Source organism: Neodiprion fabricii, chromosome 1 (assembly GCF_021155785.1).
Source record: "Neodiprion fabricii isolate iyNeoFabr1 chromosome 1, iyNeoFabr1.1, whole genome shotgun sequence".
Lineage (NCBI taxonomy): Eukaryota > Metazoa > Arthropoda > Insecta > Hymenoptera > Diprionidae > Neodiprion > Neodiprion fabricii.
In genome coordinates, this window is record NC_060239.1 from 34,222,940 (window position 1) to 34,241,198 (window position 18,259).

Genomic DNA, 18,259 nt, shown 5'->3' on the forward strand with positions numbered 1-18,259 from the left:
TTTCTTCCGAAAATAGATATTAAAATATCCCCACTGTTGTAGAAGTCTCGCTTTCTGGTGCTGCTGCGGCGTTGTGAGATTCGAAACGACGTTCGCGGTTCAATCAGGCGTACGCGAATTGTTTGCTGTACGAAATGCGGGGCGCATTGTCTTTCAATGCGCCACGTGCATGGTGTAACCATCACGTTTCCATAACGCGCGTGATTGATCGAATTTTTCATAACGATGTTGGAATCACAGCTTCGACCTTGTTACCGTGAATTAACGACCGTATGGAGCTACTGGCTACATATATTCCACCGTACGTTCTCGCATCGTCATGAATAACGCTATGCGTGAAGAAAGAGGAGAGAAAAATGTTAAGCTGTGAAAAGTGAACGTCTCTCGTTACAGGCATCGGTAATTCGCTGGTCATAATCTTTATTGAACAAAACCGAACGTCACGATTTCACATTCTATGTCAGGGGCTTTTTTACTTACATTTACTTTTCTCCAATCACGTGATTTCCCCCCTTTAAGGAGCTAGAGGGGAGGGGGGTACAGCTTGGGCGGTCTAAAATTGGACCTATTTTTAGATTTTTTTTTAGTAAAATGAAAACAAGTGGTGCACTTTCAGTTTCAGAGATTTATTTTTTTTTATTATTTCAAGAACATTTTAGAATTTTTTTTTATCGAAATTAATAGTCAAATGGTGGCATGACGCATGTAAGTAGCGAACGACCACGTTGTCAATCCGGTGGCGCGGATTCAATTTCTATCCGATCGACTTTGAAATTTGTACATAATCTGTGTAACTTGTTTATCAATTCAAACTCGTGGCTAGATTTTTGAATTTCAATCCCGACATTCTTTTATAACAATTTTATGCAATAATTTTTTGGTCGATGAATGAATTTTAATATTCATAATTTTATTTACTCGAAACAAATTTTTTTTAACATTTAGGCTACGAGGTCGAACCCAAAAAGGTGTTTTTAACTCTGAAAATTTTTTCTATTTGTTGTAAGTCGGACAATGATGTCAAGAGATGCGCCACCGCGAAAGCCTTCGAATTTGGAGCCAGTCGCTACTTAATTTTAATGAAAGAATTTTAAAATGTTTGAGAAACTATAAATAATAAAGCCCTGAAATAAAATTGCTCCAAGTGTTTTAATTTTCTTAAAAAAAGCTCTTAAAAATAGATATGATTTTTCCTGTTATCGCTACAAAATATCGCATCATCGATAGTATTTCATTTCCAAAATTTCTTCACGTCGTTATTCAAATCAGCAGATGAAATCGACTCGAGCTTATCTGAATGTCAGATTAGTCGATTGTTTATTATCGAGTGAGTCAGTTTGTTTATGCGGCTACAGAAGTATTATAAGTTGGGTACCTACAACAAAAGCTGTTTCAAATGTTTTCTCAACCAGTCGTCGCAATTGACGTTCCTTGTCTCTTTGTCCGTAAAAACGCGTATCTGTGCGCCATTATCTACTCGACATTATTAATGTATATATATATATATATATATACATGTTCCACTCGAGAAGCTTGAAACGAGAATAATTTCTACCGCACCCTGTATCTTAATTTTTCTCGAAAAGCCTTAAGAGCGCCGATTGTGAAATAAATCCTCGTTAGCTGTACTCGTATTTCGTTTAGTTACGTTACGAACCGAGGTTCAACGGGTGGGAGTGAATAAATCGTTGTGCAACCAGGCTTGCTATACAAATCGATCTTTGTTACACACATGCGGCAGAACGTTTCCAAATGATGTTTCGCAATGATCACCTCCTGTCATTTTGTGCAAACTCATGCATGATTTTACCACCGGGATACAAATTTTTGCTTATAAATGTTTCTCACGATCTTACCAAATCCGTCTTCACATATCAGGCTATAGGATTCCAAACAAATTCAAAGATAATAAATAAAAATCAGATGTTTTCGCCTCTGGAGCACGTGTGTGTATATGTATATGCAGGACAGTATTCCACAGGTGCTGGAATTCTTTACACAATCCCGTTTCGAAAGATCTGTTAGACATAAAAGTTCGATGGCTTGATTCCAAAGCTTATTTTTATTATACACGTGTACGTATACCTATATATTATTATATAAACACAGTCGTGGCATACTATGTTCGGAACTTTAAATCTCTCAGCCTGATTCTTAGTCGATAGATACACATCAGGTACAGGTATTTACTTTTATCAATACTCGCTCATTTTATAGTACGAGGACTGATTATTTTTTCCTTAGAACGAAATGAAAACGGATCGCTTTTTTTCGGCTATAAATTTTCGAGAAAATAAAACTGCCGCAAGAGACTTCTCGATATTTCGTATCAAATTTTTTTTCTTTCGTCATGTTTAATTTGTACATACAAATTACTCTTTAGGCATACAATTGTATTGTATATTCATACAATCAACGTATAATCACCCTATGACGTGTAGGATATGCATAATGCATATATAACGTAGCCGGAAAAATGACTCGTCCTCGCTTGAGATAAATGAGTGATTTTTCTTTTTGTCGTCATTTCGATACGCTTCAATTCTTGTGTGAAGTTTCATCAGAATGTAACATGTAGGCATATATCAATTTACTAAACATTTTAACGGATAAACTGACAATAAAGTTAAAAAAATTTCTACATAGATACAAGTACACTTTACATCGTAGGTATGTAACGCACTCTCTACTCCGTTATAACTAGAAGCACTCAGCGTTGATTAATTTTATAGCGTCATTTGAAATACGCAGGTATATACATGATCGTATGTAATGTGTATGCATACATACTTTAACTCAAAGTTAATTAAGTGCAAAGTCAACTCCTTCGTAAAGGCGGCTTAACTCCGACCGACTACGGTCACGGATTTTTCCATAATAATAATGACAATAATAATCGAGGTCTTGCATGTATGTCATGCGGAAAATATTAAAGAGCTAGAGGTTCGTACGAATGGGATAAGAGACGAACGCTACCGCTGTGTGATTATAAAAATATCGCTGAGAATAAGATAGGGAACAAGTATGTATATATATATATATATATACACACACACACACACACACATTATATTCATACCCTTGTATATAAGTATATATGTATACGCATAAGCCATAAAGAGAAATAGCGCGGAGCGTCATAATATCAAGACTATCGCTCGATCTTAAGAAGCTAACTTCATTCCATCACATTCGCTATACAGGGTACCCGTCCCTCGGGCCGTTGGACCCGTTCTTTATTCCCTTATCTCTCCTGGTTCCAACGTCGCTTCTCCGTTGTTTCTTCGTCCCTTATTACGCAAGGGACCCTCGAGGACGACGAATAACGCTGCAGAATCGCGGCTGATGAAATAGACTCGAGGCTGAAAGTTAACTCCGCGTTTACGTTTGGCTGTAATTGGGAAACGGAAGTGAAACTCGCCAATTATTGTGAGAAAATTGTTGAGGGTAATTGACTTTGAGATAATTAAAAAAGTGCTACGCGTTAGTCGATCGCTGACGGTGACTCCTGATCGCCTTTCCGCGGTTCGAGTCGATTCCATTATCAGCCAAAGCGGTGGTCGATATCGTATTGGAAAATTTTACCATCACGGTACATTCGTACACACGGTAAAAATTTCGAAGCATTATCTTTCACAGTTCAGACTCACCGATCGTTCCAACGAATCGATTACGCATTAATCGACCGCTCGTCATACCTGATAAACGACCTTTTCCGAGAATTTGACTGAATAATTTTGACACATAGTCGCGCATGTACGTCATGTAACAATTTTTCTCTCAATGAACGCGTTGAAACTGTGCTGCAAGAGGTTCGAATCTATAACGATCACGTTTCCGAATAATACACACCTTATGTTATAACCTATACGAGTCGTACAGTGAACGGTATCATTTCTGCATGTTTCGCGTTTCGTGTCGGGTTTCAACGTTACCTAGTTACAGTGGGGGCATATCACCCGGGTTAATGGATCATCGAATTCGATTCCAATTCATACCTGCCAACGATATCACGTGCAGGTTTAACCCTGATGCGCAGTCGTTCGGTTCATCCGCAATTCGATAAATGTCCCCGTCGCTGCCTATCTCGACTGCCCCTCGCTCTTACTACTTTTATGCTGAACATGCACTTACTAATTACGGTTTTCCATTGTTACAGGTAAGTTCGAAACACCGTACTGGCGATAACTTGGAATTTGGATGAGTGTGTGATTACCTTTCACAAAACTCGGCGGTGAACGAAACGGCGGTGCTGCTGTTTATTGGAGCTCGGACTCACCTCGTTCGAACTCATTATCGTCAGGTATAACGACTCGTGGTAATCGAACGCTTGGAAGGTATACGTAAAACACACTTCATTTCTATATGAACAGTTGGCGTCGTTGTTAGGTGCCTTGAAAAACGTGACAAAAATTCACGACAATATGCCACGAGAATAATAATACTGCGTGTATATTAAATATGTTCGCGGTTTATTGAACAACGCCGTCTATTACTACAGGATTACTGTACGTAAACGACCGGGGGAAGCCACAGTATCCTGGAAACGTCTGGACGCTCTGTTATTGGCTTTGAGAATTTGTTCGGACAGAGGAAACACAGAAATGCGTCTGTTGTCGGGTGTTACTGGTCAAGTAAAATATTTCCTTGAAGCGCAAAGCGGTTGCAGTGACAAAATGCAACGTTTTGTTTTATTGTTCATTTCGCAATTTAGCGTATTAATTAAAAATAAAACCAACAAGATTTTGTGTCGAGAAATTTGTCACAGCCTTGGATGGTATTTTGATGAAAATTAGTGATAAGGATTTGCACTCCTTTATGCAGTGTGTCAGTTTTATTTCAATTCGGCGAGTTCATATTTTCACCACATAATATCCGTCTGGTATATCGATCCATTCGTTGAAACGAGCCGTTGAGAAACCATTTTTTGAACGCTCCTCAATGAGCACCGAATAACCAAAATCGTTTTACCCACGTATCAAAGTTCTCCAAGTTTTTCAGAAAATTATAAATTTTTCTTTCACTCATACTAGATTCGCACAATCTCTGGGGTTTGTTACATTATTGTCCACTTATACGGGGGATGGATTCGTTCTACCAATCAAATAACGCCACGTAATAAATCGGCACCCTAGGATCCTCTCAATGTTTAGTTAGGTCGCATCCCCATAATTCCCAAGCGGTGTCGATGCATTTATCCGCAATGTTTGACTCACCAGAAGTATACATATGATGCAGGGGTATTTTTTATTTTTGCGCACTTCGGTTATGTAGTTATCGTTTTCTCATTTAAAAGAAATGCAGTAGCAAAAAAAAAATAGATAAATAAATAAAATAAAAAGCAAGATGGAAAGTTGCAAGGCACTTTTTTATGCCCCGCAAAATTAACCGTTGCTATTGTATTCTATTATTAATTATACAGCCGAACCGAGGTGCGTGCGGTAACGTCGTGCGTAAAAATTTGCACAAGCCTCTTGTAAAATTCAAACTACATTACGTAAGTGCAACGTGAACGCATTTTGCGAGTAGGTGGTCTTGCAGTTACAGTCAGCCGCCAGCCGAGCTCGATCGCCTTCCACATGCTCGCGGAGTCGACGGTTCCCCATCTGTTCCGGGTTTTTGACCTAGTTCTGTATTACCGACCGAGCACCGCCGAATTCAAAACGACTCCGAGGTCCACCCCTAGGTGGCGCCATGCGTTCCGAACACGACGAATGTCTTTCGGAACGGTGGATTGACATGACCGTGCTTTGGTCGAAACTTATCGACCTGGTTTGACGACCTGTCGGCAATGCCTCTGTCACGTTCTGCGTTGAGTGATGAAAAAAATGTTTAAATTGAGAGAAAAAAGTATTGACGAATCTTAGAGAGTAGTATATTAGAACTATTTATTGTGAAGGGTCTTCAGAGTTTTGTGGAATTATTATTGAATTCTTTGTACCGTCTGGAAAATATCTAAAAAATTATCGCGAAATCTTTACACTCTTTTGAAATTCAGGGATAATTATTACTAAATATTCAGTCACGGCTGTTCAAATTTATTCATATTCAACGTTGATAATTTTAGACAATTAAAAATAGAGAAAAATAGCGGAATTATTTTTAGAATATTTCCATTATCTGCAGTTTCGTAGATGGGCAAAAACATCTTGTCAGTGAAAATGTATTCCAATTTTTTTCACAACACCCCCGATTAATTGTAGAATATTTCGTACCCCGTGATCCTTTGTGAATTTGGACAACACCACCAGCGGTTTCTAGAAGCCGCAAAACCATGAGTCAGAAAATTTTGAAACTGAAAAGTTTACAACAGTCCTAAATACAAGCAGCAAAAAGCCGAAGTACACAGAACGCTTCGAATCTCCGGTGAGCGTCAGGACGTCCGTGGAACTCGAGGAATTTACAGGGAATTTGAATTCTCCATAAAATACGCAGTGTCATTTCTAAAAATACCCAGATTTTTCTCTCCATTTTTTACAGACATCTGTATTATTGACTTGAGTTTCGGTCTTGCTCTTCGGTACGCTGTAAATTTTTTTTCCAATATCGTACGTATGCACATTTGTCGATTCATTTACCTGGTCCGAACGGTTCGAATATCTCTCGTGACAATTTCAATTCTTTCTACCAGTGACGCGATCTATGTCTTACACTGTTCTTCAGTTAGTGAATTTACATAATACCGATTTTCTTAACTTGTAAAAATATTCCGTACAGGCAGAATGAAAATTTTGAATTCCTAGCTGTTTATTGATGCCCTGAAAGATATACTTATTACCAATAATATATTACCAATAACATATATATTGTATATATATATATATCAATATATATATACCAATGTGCCAAATTAGTCGAGAATACAACTCAAGCTGAAACCCCCTTCGGTCCGATCGTGCGGATATATAATGAAATCTGGATTTGGCAATGGCTCCGACCCGTAGTTGATGAAGGGGCGGGTGGACGGGGGGGAGGCGCCCTGTTTTCGCACACAGAGAAAGTCCCTCGCTGAAACGATTGGTGTAGGTGTAGTGTATATGCATATGCATATATATATATATATATAGTAAAACGAGCCCGCGCGGTGCTTCGTACTTTAAAGAATTAAAGCTGCCCGTGGTATTAAATTATTAATACTCTCCCCCGGGGTTTTTCAAAGGGAGGGGGGAGAGCGAAGCTGGGGGCATCGCCCCGGGGGTCCTACACCCCCTGCCATGCGGCGCAACGCGCGTCTGCACCGCTGCTGAAATGCACGTACGTATCTCAAGCCTACACGTCGAGGAGTACTCTCGTTATATACGTATACGCGCATTCGGACGCACACAAACGAAAACGTAATGAACGCGCGCATATAGGATGCAGGGCGGCGAGAGATGGAGAATGTTGGTGTGCGTGCAGGATATACAGCAGGGCGGGAAGGGGGAGGAGGGAGACCGCCTATCTCCATCGCAGGCTGTATCTGACGCGTTTCAGAGAGCCGGCCATGTGCGGCTCAGCTGTGTATCAAATCCTAAAATTACCACTACCATCAGACTCTTTTTTTCACCGTCTGCATCTCTTTCGGTCGTTGTAATCGCAATTGAGGAGGTTGATTCGAAGAAAATTGATGATTTTTTGAAAATTTATTGCGGCGTGGTTGTACATTGAGCATTTGTTGAATGTTTATATGTATAGTACATTCGTAAACTACGAAGATCTCATCAAACATGCAAAAACAGGAAATAATGAAATTTTAAACAAAAGCTTGTTTTGTTAGAATTATCGATGCTGCTTCGTTTTATTTTCGTTGTATATTGTTGAACGTCTGGTAAATTGGTTGGACTTCATTCTATGACGAATGATGTTGATCGCAAGAATATTGTATATTATAAAAATTCATTGAAACACTTTTTTTTTCTTCTATCGCGTTGCCATCGTCAAGTTTTTAATTTGAGGATCGTGAACCGATATTGATTATGATCAACAAATTGTAACATTAAACCGACTACTTAAATAATCAATTCTATTTCTGAGATCTAATAAATTTTTTAACCATTTTCAAGCGATTTTAAACAAAGCATCGATATTCTGAGTTTATTTTATTTTATTTTTTTCATTCAAGGGTAAATATTTCTTTTGTTCGTGTCTTCTACTCCAAGGTGTGCTTATAACGGCTTAGTTTGACAATCAGATTATTCCGTATGATGAGCGGCTATTTCGTATGTAATTAGTTAATCACTTTGAGCCATTTCTGCGGGCAGAACCGTTATACTAAAAGCAAACACTTAGGTATTCCGGGATCCAAGAATGACCGACGTCAATTCGCCCAACAATTCTCATCATGACTTTTATTATCGGACAAAAGTACGAACGCAATTAGGCATTTACCTGCACTTCCGTTAGGCTTATTATACCTGTGTTCACTTGCGGTGGACACCAAGGTAAACCGGCTGCCGGTTACTTTTTGGCCTTGATTCTTTGGTGCTATAAGCTGCATTTTGAAATTAGACTCACGAGCTTTGTGAAGAAATTCGCTTGAAAACAAAAAAAAAAAAGTTCAAATTACTATCCGCAAATAATTTACGAGCTTTCGTTAAATTCAACCGTACTGAAACAGAGGTAAGAACTTCGCATTTATAATATCGTACGTAAATTATATATAATTATATGTAGCTGGAATTGAAACTGTGAAAATTTCGATTTAGTAAAGATGACGAATGGATCGTATTGTATATGAACATAATTGGCATTTCACAGGTTTATGTGCGAATAAAATCAGTGATGATAATAAATTGGGAAATTCACTTACCATCCAATTCATCGGTGTACCTACTTTGAATTCAAGATACATAAAACTGAAAGAAGTGAAAACAGTGGGTAGCCGCAAGCCTCGAGCTTTCAGAGAATTACATATTTATTGGACATCTTTATAGAAGGGTGAAGAAATTTTTAAGGAATTTTTGTTCAGATATAACTCTCTAAGGGGAATTTTTTCATCACACAGTTTCATTACGGCAGATAGTCAGTCGTTTGAAGTATAATCAGGTAAAAGTCGGAGACTCTGATCTTTCATTACCCGCAGCTAAAAGTAAAAGTGGGTATCGTAATGTGTTCATCGAAGGCCTTTGAAGTTCGGCAAGATAATAACTTTGTATAACGATCTATAATTTTCGATAGAATTAACAATATCGCAACAATTTAATTCGTCATGCTTGATAATTGACGCGTTGAGCTTAAATTGTTTTTGTGCAATTGTGTGCAATTGTGTACGATAATCGACATAACCAACAACCGAAACGATATCTTGACTGCGTTTGACTAGAATTGTGAATAAAGTTGTTGAGCAAGTAATATTTATGAGAGCAGAAAAATTTCAAGTACCATCCTTCGTTGATATCTCCTGCCTCTAATCTGACTTCGTCAAACGCACCGAGCAGGTGCAATTATTCACCTTGAAAAGGGTTTAATTCAATCTTGAGAATACTTTGATCATTACGATGGAAGCTGAGAGCGCGAGTATGCGAGAACTTGTCGTGGATGCGGTAAAAATAACGCAGCCATCGCGGCGCCATTGATATGCAAGAGGGCTAAAAATCCACTGCCACATCATCACACGTGGCAGATTCGCGTATCATATACATGTATGAAGTATTCCATGCCAACTCGACCTGCCGCCAACCCTCACCGTCTTCGGTAAGGTCGCAGAAGTTTCGTATTTTCTATTGCGGTTTTAGATGGTTTGTGCCAGAAAAAAAACGTAGTAACAATAATAACGCACGAAGTCGTCAAAAGAATCGGTAAGAAATAAAACTTTTATATCAACGATTTTTTCGCACGGCTGACGGATGTTTGGATATAAACTAGTGCGAAAATAAGACAACTTTTTAACTCGTGATAAAAAAAAAAAATTTAGTAATTACTTTTTCGATCCCCGAATCGCTATTTTAAAGTTCACGCAAAATCGGCGTCGTAGTTGGCACGGAATGCTCCATGTATGAATTTATTTACTGGGTGCAGGGTCACCACGACAACTAAACTACATCCCACGTACCCACGTCGTACACAATGCACAGCTTTATTACGAGTCATCTGAGCGTGCTGCGAGGCGGCTTCGCATCCCTCATAAGACCATATCCAAAAGCTGGACTCGCCGTGTGAGAGCACCATTGTGTCAAGTTTTGTTGCGCCTTGTATACTTGACGGTGGTGGTGGTGCTCGATCATAGCGCAGGTTCGACTTGGCGCCCACTGTTCTCCACCGCACATATGTGTATATATATATATATATATATGTATACGTTTACACACATGTATATATACGCCTGCATGCCCACCATGCACACACACTGTAACGCACCGGGACCATTGCGCAATACTGCACTTTCCTGTCCATTCATTATTCATCGGTAACTCGCGTGCTGCTGTTGTTGCTGTTGCTGTTAATGGATCGTCGTTGCCTAGACTGGACGGTGCAGTTCGTTGGCGAATGTGCGACTCCGTGGCGGAACGATAAGAACAGGCATGTTCCACCCGTGATCCGTCGATGATAGCGACGACGGTTGCCGCGTTATCACCGATTCACGAACGATCGGAGCGTTGTGTTTTCCGAGTTGGCGATGCTCTGGAGAATACTACTCTTCGAGGGAAATCGATTAGTATTATTAGAAAATGACGCCGAGTTTCGCGAACACGCGATTCGCGCCTCTTACATCGGGCACCAAGACGACCTTCGCCAGGGTCTCGCATTTGGCATTTGACAAGGTGACACAGCGCAATGCTTTATAATATACACAGCTCTACCCACGCTTATTGTTTAAAAATTTTCCACCAGCTGGTTCAACCTTGCTACCTGTAGTATACCCATGTACGCGGACGTGAATATACCGCCTATGGTCGCAAAAACAGGGATGGAAAGGACAAGAAAAAAAAACGTACTGGAATCCTATCATTATGATTTGGCGAACAGGAACGAATCGTTGCCGCTGGCAATTTTTATATCGCTGTGAAAATTCGACGTCGCGTAAGATCGCCTGAGATAATCTTCGGTGAGACCACAAAATCGTACCACGATCATAATCGCGGTCGAGCCTGTCCGCCGTTGCGGTGGTTACGAGTTAGTCGTCGGCGACCGGCGACGCAGAACGCACGCGGGATCCGGTAATAATTTTTTCTTTCCTTTTGTTTTTTCAATTCAATTTTTTCTCCTCCCTTTCCATCCCGTCACCGGCCTTCTCGGCCTACCGACACACATATTTTTCGAAAAGGTAGTAGAGCCCGTCGTCCGTCTCGAGAAGGATGGAAACGCACGTCGAGAACCTCTGCATAACCACCGCGTTGGGACTGGTCAGCCCCCGCCGACTCGACTCCGACGGCCGACGTCGCCTTGGCTCCGGTCAGTGGACCTGGACCTGGACCTGGACGGTCTGTGGAGTCGGGCCGAGGGTCCGACCGCGGCCAAGTTTTCTTCACCTTACGCAGGGGAATGACCGCCTCCTCGTCTTTTTCATCTCAAGGCTGAATAACCTTTCATTATACCCTTTCACTTATGTACCCCCTTCAATGGCGCTCCCTGTCGGGGCTGATTCCTTCCACCCCGCCACCCCTCTGAACATCCTCCTTTTTGAGACGAGAATTTTTCAGTATTCCCTCCTTTCGCCCTCCCTCCCTCCCACCTTCTCTTTATTTATTTATTTTTTTTTCTTAATCGCAGAGTAATTTTTAATGAGGATGTAGTTAGTAACGTTAGTGTAACGACGCATGTTTTGGAAACATCGCTAAATCACGTCTGTGTGACTTTCCGAAATTTGGTGAACCGTTATAAACAAAATATAACACTGATTCTGAAAAGCCAACGGGTTGAAAGACATCCTAAAATTGCACAATAATTATTTTTTCGCTTGGTTTATCGTTGCGTTAAAGTTACTAACTTCTGCCTCATAATTTTTATTGTGACGCTACGTGGCTACATTGTCTAATACTGTTATCGGCATAAATATCTCTCTCTCTCTCTCTCTCTCTCTCTTTTTCTTTCTTTCTCTGTCTCGCTGCTTTTCTCCTCCGCCCTATTCGTCATTCGATACTACACGAGGTATAAGGAAAAGATCGCGGCCACTCCCGATTCGACAGACCCAGAGTTTTACGCGCAGCTTACAACGTTAATCCTAATTCCTCACTTCACAACGCTTTGTCTTTTGCCTTTGTCCACCTGCTGCCCGCAGCTATAAGAAGGAAGAGGAGAGGCAGCGGAGTGGGAATGAAAAATTAACGTCATGGTTCGAATATCCCCGACCTGACCTATCTCAACCATAAACCCGACCTCGTTCGATGAATTTATAACAATGTTACATTATACAAGAATCCGAGGTGAACGTTAACCTGTTCGACAGACTGCAGACCGCACTCCTGTTTTCATAAGCCGCCCCAGACGAAGGACGAAAGAATTCTCGGCTACCGGCCTCGGAAGCTGAATCGCTGCCGCTGAAGCAGAGGACGAGATATCCGCCGACTACGCCCCGCTAAGCTGACCCCAGAAAAGTCCCTGTGGCGGTCACTCCCCGATCCCACGGCGAAGGTCGCTTACGGACACACTCGCTCCAGACTTCGGATCTCATCGTACCTCGCGGTCCAACCGAGCCCGGGATGCGGGAGAACGAGACGAGAGAACCCGGGATCCCTCAACCGGAGACTGGGAATGCGTGTCGCGCCGCTACCCCTCGGCTGGGCCAGACGATCGTCTGACCTGCGCTGCAGGCCTCTCTTCAAAGGAAGTCTGGGCATGGGGACCTTTCCCCGTCAGCTACCTGCTGTACGTCCTTTCTACGTTTTTCGTTCCTAGACCGTTCCTAGAACTATTCTTCGGTCCTGCATTTTACCGAGAAGGCGCGGTATTGTTGGTGACTCCGTTTTCGAAGCAGGTCAAGAAAATGTGATGTTTCATTTTCTGTAAGGTTTCTAGCAGCCCTTAGAATTGAATTCTGTAACAGGTAAATGGTAATGAGATGTTTGAATAACACACAGAAAAGGACGGGGGGGGGGGTGAAAAATATACTAATTCGCTGAAAAATTATTATACATAAGTAACATTGAAGAGATGTCGCTATTACTGTTAAATAATCTCCACGATAATCAGTCGTTTCAGTTAAAGATTGAATTAGGTTTTTACAGGTTGTCGATATGGCCTCAGTTTTTTTTATTATTTTTCTTTTCACGGTACACGTATACGTTGTTTATTGTTTCATTTTTAATATATTTCAAACATGAATTTTCCCTCCTCTGAATTTTCATCAAATAACGGTCTACCTTACACACATCAGCGTAATCAGAATCAATAATCCTTTACCAGCGAATTTGCTTTCATCCTGGTTATTGTTGTTTTTATTATTATTTTTTTTTCATATTATTATTATTGTTATTATTATTATTACTATTATTATTTATTGGTATTCTCATTGTTATTATTTTATCATCATTATTTATTCTCTGCCTCCCTTTTACACCATACACGCGGATAAATGTATACCTATAATATGCTCGTGTGCCTGCGTGTATTGTTTATACATACAAATGTGCCCATCATACCTTTTCATGTATTATATACAGGTATTGATCCGTCATACGTATCTGCATGGGAGGTATTCGGAGAGAATTTTTTTTTTTTTTTTTTCTTCACAATTTTTATCCCACCGTTCGTTATATTTAAATACGGTTTTCTTTATTCAATTTTCTTTTCTTGTTTTTCAATTTGTTTTATCATTTCACTTTGTTCGAAAATCGTTCGCTGCCTGCAACCACGTGTTTCATCATGCGAAAGGTCCGCCTTGCCCGTACACACAGGTGCAATGTTACGACCATGCGAATATACATATAATATCCACCTTGCTTGCCAAACGGTGATGCTAGTTTCGAAAAATAGAAACGAAGGAAGGACACGTCGCTTGCGTAGCTGCCGGACCATTATACTTTTTTTCTTCCTCAACAAATAAAAAAGGGGGAAAAAGAAGAAATTAAAAAATTTCTACGTGTAAATACACGATATTATGTGTGAACGCGCAGTTCGCACGTTTTTGTAGGTGCACTAACGCAAAAAATTCGTTTTCAAATTTGCATTATACTTTCATATGAAACAAAACCCGATGTAACTCGTTATAACTGCAGGTGTTTCATTCCAAAGCTGTACACGTATCGTATTATACGCCTATGTATTTATATATATATATATAGGTATGCATACGTTTCACCTGTTCGTGGAATAATTCTGAGACACCGTTTTCACCAGGTGATGTTGTACTCGACTGTTTGCCAATTTTACGGTGTATTCAAACAGTAACTTTTGAGAGCATTGACACGAGCCAGACTCGAGTGTTGTGAAGCAAGGACCGACGTCATCACTTCCCACAAACTTTTGTCGACACTGAAAGATAACCAACCCTTTTCTTGGACTCGAGAAGCGACTGATTGCTCGTTGCCGTCGCGTAACTGTACACGAGGTTTTGTACACGACGCCGTATTATTATATATCTTCGAATATACGTACACCTACATATGTTTATATATATATATAGTATATATAGTATAATATATATATATATATATAGTATAATATATATATATATATATAGTATAGTATATAATATATATATATATATAGTATAATATGCATGGTATAACAGCTCACTTATCGCCGAACCCATTCTATGAACGGTGGTGGTTCTATCTATTCCCGCTAACCTCTGGCGGCTCACATATCCCGGATAAAACTTTGTTCCAAATATTAAAATCAAGGCGACTGTGTATGGTGCAACTTTTTTTTCTCCTTCTTTATTTATTTTTTTTTATCTTTTCTTCTTTTATTCGTGTCAAATACTCTCGTTGGTTGTTACACAGAATGCAAATACACCTATAGACCCTGAAATTCGCATACCAAATTTCAGCGCCGCGCTTTAAGGTGTGGCCCTAGACTGCTGGATGTTCATTGTATCAGCTCGCCAACAACAGCGAAACGTTTCTTACATTGAAATTTTTTTAAATACCTAACCGCTCTTCACCCGCCGTTCGAAATATCACCTAGCAATTTAGAATTTTTGAAAAGGATCCAATCAGCGTGAATTTCAAGACGAGAAATTTATAACGTAGGTGTAAGTTTTTATCCAGGTTTTGTTGGGTACACGTATGGCGGCTGTGGGGTGGTCACGAATGACGTGGAAATACGGACAAATGGAAAGTATTGGAAAATTTGCTGGGACAAAGAGGAACAACCACGTTCCTAACGAAGTTGGCGTTTTGGTCAAGGGGTGAATTTCCCCATTTTCGCAAAGCACGATACGTGATACGTTTAAAAAAAAAATGAAATAAATAAATGATGGACAATTCTAAGCCTTTGAAAAAATCGCACTACCTACTGTACGAAAAAAATGTTGCCTTCCAACAATCTTGGTTAGCTCCGTTACTGCTACCTAGCAATGGAAAAGCTAAAATGTACAGTTGCGGTGACCTACTCCATACAACGTAGAAGAATTTGATAATTAATCGATGTTTTCGTGCCGAGTTTTATGTCCGCTTATTATTAAATATTATTCGTCCAACGAATTGTACAAATATACGTGTGAAATACCACAGTTTTCGGATACGCGGGCAAACGAGGTGGCAATTAAGTTAATTGTTATAACTTTTGAACAAAGAATTTTCATCGTGCCCTGCATGCCGTGACTGCTCTAAAACGAAAACTAGCCATCAGCCGAATTTAGTAAACCTACGTGTCTGAGATCACGAACTCGAGCGATTGCGGCTTCCGAAGGCTCGCATTATCCTCTTTTCGAAGCCAGAGCTCCGACTACCTGAACGCCTTAATCTCATCGCGAGCGCGCAGCCCAAGGCTTTAAAAGTTATTCGCTGCGAAACCGTCGGAGATCGGATCTTCGATATATAATCAGAACATTTGCAACACGTAGCAGAAGAAGAACGCTTCCCGATGCTTTATGCGTGATATTATATGCCCGCCTACCAGCCTTTCGAATCCGTTCCCGCTACCGCGGCCACGGTATAAAGAACAGGACAGATAATATCGTCCGGGCGCGTATAGGTTATGTACATAACAAATATTTCCATCACATCGTGACTGTCGATATAATCCTGGGTCGTCTTGACGCGTAACAACGTGCCTACGTATGACTGTGTCTGGATTAAACATGCTCTGATTTTTTTCCAAACGAGGGTCGAGGTGGAAGGAAAAGCTTAAAAAAAACTGACAAAGAATGGAAATGCGAAGTGAAAATATTCAAGGTAAACCAAAATTTCATGTAAACCAACATTTGAAAGCTGAGAAAGATGAAAAAGCGAAGTGGAAAAATTTTAGGTGAACCAAAATTTCAAGTAAACCAAAATTTGAAAGCTGAGAAAGATGGAAAAGCGAAGTCGAAAAATTTGAGGTAAACCAAAATTTGAAGAGCCCGTCATGCCGAGTCGGCCGCACGCGGCGAATGGTTATTCTGGGTTTTGGTTGGGCGCCACTGCCACCCCACGTTATCCGCACCCCATCTACATTATGGCAGCCCTCTAGCATCGCCGCCACCGCCGCCGCCTCCTCCTCGTCCTCTTCTTCCTCCTCCACCTCCACCTCCTCCGCGCAGTCGACAACCCTCGACGCTGCAACGAGACCCCCTCGAATCACAGGAGCTACGCAAACGCGAATTTTAGGGTGCGTGCACATCGGTCGGCATTATCGCGCCAATCGGCCATGGAACATGGAACATGTATAGGATTGAGGAAAAGTTGTTTAATCGTGTGGGCTGATAGGCAAACTTTCAGCTAGATCTTCGAGGTGAAAATTTTCATATGTTATACAGCGTACGATGTAATATTATAAAAAATAGTTGAAGTTTTATTAAAATTTATTTTCTAGTCCTTCGCATATTATACAGCACTGAATATATCGAAGACACGAGTAAAAAAAAAAAATCTCCAACAGCTTCTTCTTACTATCCAATTCAAAATAGACGACCAAGTTTGGAAAAATCAGACCTGCTTACGCAAGCGACACATCGGATGACTTTTTTTTCCGATGGCAGGAAGTGTTGAAAATTCGAAAAGGATCTATTTGCAAATATGATAAAATTGACCAAATTGACCAACGTGTTTCTCGTAAACGACTCGGTGTACGCTATAACACATAAAAATTTCAGTCAGATATAAATTTTGACCGAAATTTGATGAATCGTGTTTCCATGGGTAAATATAAATTAAAAAAGCGAAGTATAATTTGATGTTAATAAAATTTGTGATGATCGAAAGTCGCCGCTGGGCTTGGCAGCACTCCAATCAACCGTTTGCCCGCAACCCGAACTCGTGCAGCTAACGGGCGTGATAACAACACCGTGGTTGGGTGAAGGGGCAGGAGGGCGAGAGGAAGGGGGAGGCACCGCGTACTTGGATATCCTATCCGGCGGCATATCTCACGAGCGTGCCTCGCCTCGCCTCGCCTTGGCCGCAAAACGCGAACCGCGAAAATTGTCGATTCGCGTGTAGAACGGAGGAAGGCCGTCGCCTTCGTTCTATTCTTCCTCGGTCCTGTATCACCCTGTACAACGATACCGTGCACCGTGCTAGGGGCGAATCGGCACTGCGCCGGGGGGTTAACCTCGGCACGGACTCAGGGACGTACGCACTACGGGACACCGTGAAAAACTGCACCGAGTAAACGGCGAGGGGAATCGAAACTAGGCCTCCTTCCCCAGGGGGGGAAAACATCCACCAGACTGCCGTGTGCAGCTCTGGGGGTGATCACCCCGTGGAACTGCTGAGTCCGTCGAATGGAAGTATTCCAGCTGACAAAGGGCCTTTGGGGGGGTGGGGGTATTACCATCGCATTTTCCTTTTTTTTTTTTATTTTTTTATTATTTTTTTTTTCTTTAGTTTTTATACCACTTGACACAGGGGTTCGGTAGAGACAACGAATTTTCATTTTCAAATTCATCGTATATCTCACTACTTGTGTTTATTGTACGTATATGGAGCTAAGCTCCTACCGCTCGGATTTCGGAAGTGCTAGGTAAACTCGTGGAGTTGTACGGATTTGGTATGCACTGAGTGATACAGTGCTGAAGCGAATTGTGGGTAACCTGCACTTGACCCACTACGATGACGACGAGTGGCTCTGACTGAACGTATTTTTGAATAATAAAAATGCATCATTACATATGCATCGATTATACCAAGAGCTCAATGTTAAGAAGCATTATTCCGTTACTACCATGTGTATAATCTTATAAAGATCGTTCAATTGTTTA

At 40.9% G+C, this 18,259-nt stretch overlaps 1 long non-coding RNA gene across 2 annotated transcripts in view; it reads left to right on the forward strand.

Annotated features, from left to right (window-relative positions):
* Positions 1–13,286, forward strand: part of LOC124187218 — a 28,429-nt gene extending 15,143 nt beyond the window's left edge. Inside the window, exons 3-4 of one of the 2 annotated variants that reach the window (XR_006871793.1) lie at positions 4,160–4,337; positions 12,365–13,286. This is a non-coding gene — a long non-coding RNA (uncharacterized LOC124187218). Of the gene's footprint in view, positions 1–4,159; positions 4,338–4,501; positions 4,759–12,364 lie in introns of those variants that run through there. The other variant, XR_006871789.1, reaches the window with a different exon arrangement.
* Positions 13,287–18,259: the final 4,973 nt, after the last annotated feature.